The sequence below is a fragment of the Cariama cristata genome, unplaced genomic scaffold (assembly GCF_000690535.1).
Source record: "Cariama cristata isolate BGI_N322 unplaced genomic scaffold, ASM69053v1 scaffold4740, whole genome shotgun sequence".
Classification (NCBI taxonomy): domain Eukaryota; kingdom Metazoa; phylum Chordata; class Aves; order Cariamiformes; family Cariamidae; genus Cariama; species Cariama cristata.
In genome coordinates this window covers 1-8,945 of record NW_009596226.1, presented here as the reverse complement: position 1 = coordinate 8,945, position 8,945 = coordinate 1, and positions in this window count along the sequence as shown.

The following is an 8,945-nucleotide window of genomic DNA, read 5'->3' as shown; positions in this document are numbered from 1 at the left end:
TGTCAAGCTACAGCTCTGCAGCTCTTCCAGCACTGATTTCATCCTATCATCCTAAACAAGAGTGATACAAAGACATTCAACTTCTCTTCTTCATTCAGAGAAGTCTTCTGCTCTTACAGCCTTCATGAACCGCATATGATAGCGGACTTCTGATTTTCTATTTCAAAAAATTCTCTGGGTAATTACTCCATTGCAAAGCACAGCTCGCTATCTGTGAACCTGAGAAGGTAGCAAGCCAAACCTTGTGCGCATTCGACTTTGAAAGTATCTCAGCCAGGTGCAAAACTTGGAACTGCAGAAGTCCATACAAATACTCTCAAATAGTACCCAAGTATACAAGGATTAGCATTAGGGGCTGCAGAACGTTCTTCCCTTTCTGGTTCTGGAGATAAAACGAGAAATACTTTTACTACTCCTTCTGAAAAAATAATAATCACTACAGACAGTTTAAATTCCTGAAATAGATTTTTTATAAACTACATCAATAAAATAACAACCTTTTCAGCCTCTGAAGTTCCCTCTATTACTTTCAGCAGAGATATGCCTTTCACAAACAAGTTTACTTAAATACAACTTGCCGGTAGAAAACTCTTTATCCCAAAGTGCAACATATCACCACACCTGATTAAACCAGAGGAAAGCTACTTTATATTATCACAACCCTAATTTTGTTTGAGATAAGTCTTACAACTTTGAGCTTGCTTTTGGGTTTTTGTCGCTGGAGGTGTCGTGAGGCAGGGTGTGTCGGGGGGGGTGGGGTGGGGGGGGGGGGGGGGGCTGTTAAATAACTGAAGTCAAAGCAAAAACGAATGGTGGAGTTCGGTTTTCATCCTGAAACATTGACTTTTACCAGAAAGTGTTTTCAATCATAAGCCAAGAGATAGCATACAAGTTGAAAAAAGACCACTATTTAAAAAAAAAAAAAAGAATTTCAGAAGGTTAGGCAACCAGTTGAAGTCTTTCCTCCTGGTTGGCTATTAGTTCTCTGTAACAAACCCTAGATACAAGCCCATGCACTGCACAAGACAGTAACCTCCCTACCATGGGCTAATTTCTCTTTTTTGATAGAGTCAAGAAAGAAATCTGCAGCTTTTGTACTGACAGAAAACGAGGCTTGCAGGAGAATGACCAGTACATCGTAAGGGTTCAAGGAACAGAAATACATGTTAAAAAATAAAAGTTTTTTAAAAAGCTAACTCATAAGGTAGGAATGCTGTTGTATTTTTGAACATTGTTGTTAGCAATACTGAAAGTGGTACAAAGAACAAAACAAGAAAAAAATCAAAATACTACGCATTGTGCCCAAAGAAAGCACCCTTTTAAATTTTCATCATCTACTTTCTTAGAAAGCCCAGCTGACAAACTTTCCAATGTACTTAATGCAAGCAAAGCAAGGCTGCTACTCAAACTTCTTAATTTTTAAAAAAGAGACTTTGCAAAAATAAAAAAAAAATAAATGTCGTTTAAGTCAGCTCAAATGAAGAGGTCAAGACTGGGACTTCCATCTCTACAATGAGGCTGACAGTCTACATGGGTGAATGCCACATCTTAAAATTCAAAAGGCAGAGATAAAGAAAGAGTGAGTTAAGAGCACACTGAGACATTTATTCCAATATCAAAACAGTTTTCCAGTTTATAAACAAACAAAACAACAAAAAAATAAGGACTATAATTCAGTGAGAGCGAAACAGCTGTTAAGCTTAACACAGGGTACCAAAACCACCCAGGACTCCAAAAAACTGCAGGTACCTGGTACCTCTCCATGATCCAGAGAGCTCACGGACCTTGGCCACCCCAAGGCATCCATCCCTGTGGGACAACAGCCTTGGCAGTTCATGCGGAAATCACTAACTGCTATTTTCTATTCTAGTTCATACAGACGACGATGGCCCTTCTGTCTTAAAAATATATTCATCTGACTACAATAAAGTTACTAAACATGCTACATTCACAGACAAGTGAAGGGTAATAACCTCGGCTATGCAACTCACAAGATATCTATAAGCCACGCATACACAAAACTTAAGCTTCTAACCGGACAGAGATGAAACAGTGGAGATAAATGGAACTGGAATATAGTTCTAGATGGGAAAAACACAACAAAAACAGACTCCAGACTGGTTTGCTCCATAAGTAAACATGAAACGTTGCTAACATTTAGACCGGGAAAAGGACAGGCTTTCTGCATACTCCTTCTCACTTGTGGTGGAGAAAGACCTGCAGCTGGAGTCAACAGTGGTCTTCCACTCCTTTAGCAGCTCTTGGGCATATAAATCTACAAACATCTCAAACAAAAAAGGCCAAGCAAGACCAGCTTGTCAACATGTCTTCATTTAACATGCTCTTTGCCTGTCTGGGAAGATTTAGCCTCTTACCCTTCTCTATAATAGGTGTATTTTAAATAAAGCAAATTTAAATGAAGCAAATTACTATTTGCTTCTTGTTACCAAAGTTACAAATATACATTGCATAAAATGAAGTTAACATTATAAACAAGGTATAAAAGGAGCTTTTATACTTTTTATTAGATCTAAGAATAAACAGAAAAAAATACAGGCAAGTGTTTATGTAATTGAGATATATGATTCTAATAAAAGAGGTGGCTCATCGTTTTGGCTGAAGTATATAAATACATTTTCAGAACACAGAATGACTAGAAATCAAACTGCACACTGTCATCTCCTGAATACTAAACAAAACAGGATTGGGCAAGATGAATCTGTAGTGGCAACACCACCAGACTGTTAAAAAAAAGAGAGACAGACACAAAAGATTCAGGTGAAAGTTTGTTTCTTCTTAGACAAAGATATAAAATGTAGAAGATTCTTAACAATATCTGTATGTGAAATAAAAAGAGAGAAAGCTGCCCGGGGTTTAAAATCATAAAAAGTTGTATTTATACCTAAATTATCATTTTAACATGAGACTAGAAAGTTAGCAGCGATATCCTCTGATCTATCTCTAAAAACTATCTAGCTCCCTCTACCATCAAATTACAATATTCATTTTTATTGTTGGTGAATGCTTTCTCCTCACATACACAATTATTTGAAGTTGGGGAGGAGGAAAATCTGTCTACACCACTTTAAGCTTCAAACCGTATTTTTTTATTCTATTTGTCTTTTGTAATGATGCAGGGCTTACTAGCATCTTATGTAGAAAAGGAAGATAAACTAGTTAAGTCCTCTGTCAGACTTATCATTCTGTGCTATAAAGGCCAACTCTAATAGTTTCACATCTCTCAACCCACAGGAGTTCAAACATTTAATTCACATTAAGGTTCATTAATACTTTATGACACCACAAAAATATCCAACAATTTATCCTTTCCCCTTTACGAACGAGTACTTAACATTAGGTATACTTTAGGTCACTACCAGAATATTTTTAAGTTTTTTCTCCATAAATACAGGATGTTACATTTCTGAAATACCTCTGTTTCAAAGTAATGCATTAATTATGCAAATGACTGTGCATGCTACACATGAACACGGAGGACTATTACAAGCAACAACCCGTCAAGAAGGGCAAGCATCGTCTTACATTATGTATTCCTGCGGCACCCTAACAAAGTTGCTCATAGTCTCCTCTGCAACAAGGACGAGGTGAAGTATAACACTGGCAAAGCACTCCGAAAGGTCTGTTGGTAAGGTGCTATGAAAACATTAATTATTCTACAGCAATATGTTAGCAACGTTTGCCGAGGTGAACAGAGCCAAACTTTGCAATCTTTACCACAACCAGGCCAAAGGGTCGTGGATTTCACAGTCCCATCTGAATGAGGAAGGAAATCAAGTTCAGGGAAAAGTGCTTTCTGGTTTTCATTAGCCAGGTCATTAAGGCCAGCCTGCGTGGTTGCTGACAACTGTATCTGATAAATGAAGAATAAAACTTGCTTCAAACAGCCTGTAATACACTGCAGACACAAACACCGAAAGCTGTAAAAATTACACCATGCCACCCCAGGAAGAAGCAGAAAAGATCAAAGATACTGCCAACAACCAAGGTTAGGTCACCCAATAAATGGAGGTTGTTACATGACAGTCCCCCAAAGATGTCCAGAAGGGATGGAGGGATGTCACCTAGGGAGGGAGGCTAAAACAGTCCCTTCCCCAGCTCACAGAATTTTTTTTTCTTGAGTCCAACTCCATTTATCATTTCAGTTCTCATCAAGGCCAGAGAAAATTTTCCATATCATGACAGAACCCACGCCATTTCCCATCTTTAACGTGGTCAACCTCTAGTTCTTCAGATGATAATCACCACCATTCACTAGTCAACTTCTCCATTCAAAAGAAGAAAAATTCCATTTTCCTCCAACAAGCAATCAGAAGAAATTCTACACACAGCACCAGATCAACACAGCACGGCAAAAACATCCAACACGAAGAGCAACAGCTAAGCTGCTCTAAATCGCTGCCTGCAGTCCTGTCCCACTCGGTGAGTGAGGGTGAGGTTGACTTCTAGATTCTCTGTGTGGTAATCCAGAGTGATGACAATCACTCTAGAAGTTCAAAGTCACACATTTACTGAAAACTTGGCCAGATTACAACAGATAGTGCCTTAGCAAAAGTTACGATTATATTATAACAACAAACTCGCAACAATATTACTCATATGTGCCCAGAATGAAATACAACAAACTCTTAACAATGTTACCCTTATAGGCCTAGACTGAGATACAGGAACAGAGACACAAAGAGATGGAGAGAGAGAGAGACGTAAGAGAAAGAAAAGAGAAAGGAGGGGTCTCACCACCCTTGGATCCAGCAATGGTCGCTGTTTCTTCTTGTTGTGGTCCTCAGGTGGTGGGCACGCACCTGGCTCCTTGAAATGTCTCTTTTTATAGGCTTCAGCTCTGCCCCAGGGCAGGGGATTTGCCTTGGCTGGTGCACGCGTAATCTTTGCTTTGGAAAGTTTGAGAAATGGGTCTGGGTACCTGGGGGGCTCCGGTGGTCATCCAGCCCCTTTCCCCTTTTCCTTTCTGCGTGACCGAGGTCTGACCTTTTGTCTGCACAATCGCAGTTTGTGGGCGCGTAGGTGCAAACGAGAGACAGTATTTCAGTTCGCAATATAGAGAAGTTGTTTCGCAAGGTAATACGTCCCCCTTTTTTTTCCTTCTTCACAAGATGCAGCCGGTTCCTCCGTCAGCCACGAGATGGACGTTTGCGATACCCCTTCGTTAACCAGTCCTCTACACCCGCCACTGAGGGCAGGGCTCCATTCCCATACCCCTCCTCTCCGCACTCCCACCACCTTCCCTGCACTCCAGCCTCAGGAGAAGACCACTCTGACGTAAAATGAATCCCACCAACACCAGCGCACAGCTTCATGCAGATCAAGCTTCCAAGTTGCCCCTCTGGAGAGGTGATCAAGGCTACCAGTTTAAGCACAAGGAACAAGGGAAAAAATGTGCACTTTGGGGAGGAAGAAGTGTAGAAAAAAGTCCTTTTGGCAACAGCTTTCTGTTAGACAAGTTCAAAAGATCCAATACCTAGCCCAGTCCTTCAGACAGCAACGTAAGGCACCCAAAATCTAAACAATGAACTTTTCTTTCTAATTTCAGGACAACCTCCTATCCTATCATACAATCCATTCCACTTGTTTACCAGTTCTGATACTTAGCTAGCAAAAAGATTGCTGTTGCCTGCACTACCCTCCCAGCTTCCATTACCCCAAAGCTCAGGGCCAGAGAGCCCTGGTTACATGAGAGCCTCCTGTCAGGGAACCTGAACATACCCTTCCTTGCAGTTCTGATGCTCTTATTCCAATACTCTATATGAATAACACACTTATTTTTGTGATCGCTGAGACCATTTTTCTACCCTCAATATTCCGATTATTGTTACATCCATGTAGCTTTCCCAAAGAGGACAGCAGGGGAAACACAAGAAAGGGCTTAGCTTCCACCCCAAGTGGCCAAATCACAACCGAGTCAGAGTGCTGTCTGTACCTTCACCTCCTCCGGACAGAGCTGTGCCAGCTGGAAACGTCACCGCTCTTTGTCATCTTTGCCTGCCGAAAGGCACAGAAGACAGGTCACTGGAACAACCATCACTTAAATCATTTAAGCTTCTCGTGATCAACAACCATTACAGCACAGTCAGAGATGTGATTTAAGGAGTAGACTATAGAAGATGGCAACCTTCCATCAGAAACAGCTGGGAGGCAGTAACTGTGTCTGCTGGTACAACTGCAGACACAACGGATAAACAGATGCGCTATGGTAGCTACTACTGCTAGGAAACTGTACGCAGATACTTTGTGTTCGTGCAGGATCTCTCCACTTCTGTGGCAGAGCAAGCTCTATAGGAAGGACATACAGAATATAACAACAAAGACATCTGTCTTCATCACTCACCTTCTACAATGGCCCATCTGTTAAACCAAAGATGTGGCTTGCAAAAATGCATATAGAGGCGCTTCGTCAAAAGTCTGAAAACCTTTTGTGAAAAGGCAGTGTTCATTTCTTAGTGCTGGTGCTCTCCTAAGATCACTCGAAGGTTGAAGTGATTACAATAATACTGACAAGCTTATTTCCTTCAACAAAGACAGTCAGGGATGTAACACTTCATAAAGGATTTAAAAGGAAAAGAACAAAGAGGAGGTGCGTTGTTCTACAGCACAGAAGCAACTCCCAACAAATAACAGCTCTATAACCCCCAACAGGGATCTGGTTTGCTATTAATTTCTGTCTAAGAAGAAATTTCTGTAATTTTCCACTGAAAGCTGAAGTGTAAAATACTGCCAAAGCGTTCCATTGCCTCGGCAAATACTAACTGCTGCAACAACCCAATGGTTGGGCTTTTATGAGGAAATACCTGACCATATATCACCAGGAAAACCTGCTGATTTTACAGCTTGTTTCGAGTTCAAATACAGTGAACTGAGTCATATTGTTACACATTGGGGTTTTTTTAAATTTCAGGTTGTATTTTCAAATAAAATAGATCAAATAATATAGAACAAAAATAAAGGTAGAGGTCTAAGTCAAAAGCATCAAAGAAGATGTTTCAAAAATAATGGCCTGCACATTTCAAATGGATTTTTTCAGAAACCTGAATAAGTAAAACTAAACACACAGTTTCTTGTTTGCGCAATGAATCTGTTTCAAGGTATCATTTTATTTACATTGTTTCAAGAATATATCTTATTCGTTTGAAATACCAAGTGAGGTCTTATTTACCGACACTTAACTTTTTTTAAAAAAATCAATGTGTACTGCTATCAAGAGAAACTTGTAATTTATTAGTAATCCTTAACAACTAAAAGACAGGATTTTCCGCACACGGAGTGATCAAATCACATCACCTTCAGAGACCAAAGAGTGAAAGACTCAAAGTCCATGGAAAAAAACAAGTAACAGAAGAACAACTCTGCGGTACAGAAATACCATGTCATAGCACAGATGCAAGAATAATTCAAAATTGAATTATTGCTATTTTTTACAAATTAAAAAAAAGTCCATGTCTAGGAAAAGTACACATCCCTGCACTTACCAAAACACCCATCAGACTATTTTCTTGGTCTAAACTTGTAAACTAAAACAGTAGCATCATGAACCACAGCGCTCATCAAAACAAGATCCTATTTCTGGAGCTTAATAACAATTTGTATGTCAACACTTAAATATTTGATTACTGATCATTATCATAAACATTACCAGCTGCTGGGTTTTACCAATGCAGCTGGGAAGACAGACTACACAAAGAAAAGAATACATTTCCAAAATTTAAAAGAGAAATCTCTATCAATGAGTTTGGTGGCATTTTGGTTCTTCAAAAGAAGTGTAAGTTTATAACTGGCAAAAAAACATGAAACTGTAAATAAGCAAATAAATCAACAAGAAGCAACTTCTTCTGTTCAGCTTGTTTTAAAAGTAGAAAGTACTAAAAAAAAAAAAAGTATTCTGTTTCTACAACTGTTTCAAAATCTACTATATACTTAATCTCTTGATGATTGTGGATATGGAATCTCCAAGATTACGCTGATCCCAGATTCTTCTACCGAGCTCAGTGCTTTGGCTCTTCTTGATTGAGCTTCTACCGAGGTCAGTGATTTCAGAATGACTTCTGAGAAGGTAGTGAAGGGTCTCTCAGACTCCTCACTGTCCTAACTATCAAGAACCAGAGTTAAAAGAGCTCCCTTTTATTTTAGCCCCAGCTACATACTCTATAGTCAGAAGGTAGACTAATAATTTCCAATACTTTATAACTAAAAGCTCCTTAAGATGAGTTGGTTGAACATCTCATCTTTCTGGAAACAGAACTGCTGAAGTACAGTCATTTCTGCAAACATCTCAGATTAGCAGAAGCAAAGACCCACACAGCTTCCCAAGTGCCTTTCCCAAAGCAAAAACCAGGAGCTTCCAAGATTGCAACCACCAAATAACTGTTTTGACTATGTTAGCCACATGTGAAAAGTCCCTGCACATCTCTTTTTGCCTTTGCAAGCAAGACGGTCAAAATGCACCGAGATAAAGCCTTGTAGTAGTTTTCTCCCAGTTCTTTTCCACCCCTATAGCAGCAGGCAGTCTAATCATAATCAAAGTAACCTAAGTAAAGCCAAAAAAGTCAATACACTTAAGACATTAATCCATTCTCACTTACTGATATTATCAATAATATACATATTTCAATGAACAGACGAACGTCTTTAGGAGTTCATAAACTTCAGAAATATTCCACTTTCTTCAAAAGAGGACTGGTTTTCTTTCCCCAGTAAGAAGTAGGGAAGCAAAAAAACCCTACCAACTAAATTGCCATTTGCAACCTTTTTCCTGCATCAAATTTCAGACAGAGTACCCCCAAGGGGATGTTAGGTTTTTTTATTTGTCTGTTTTCTGCTTTCTTCTTTTGAAAGAACGGACAAAGGAGAAGAAAGATTTTCATGCCTGCTCACAACAAAACTTGTTGGTAACTTAATTCAAAAGAGAGTTTATTAAG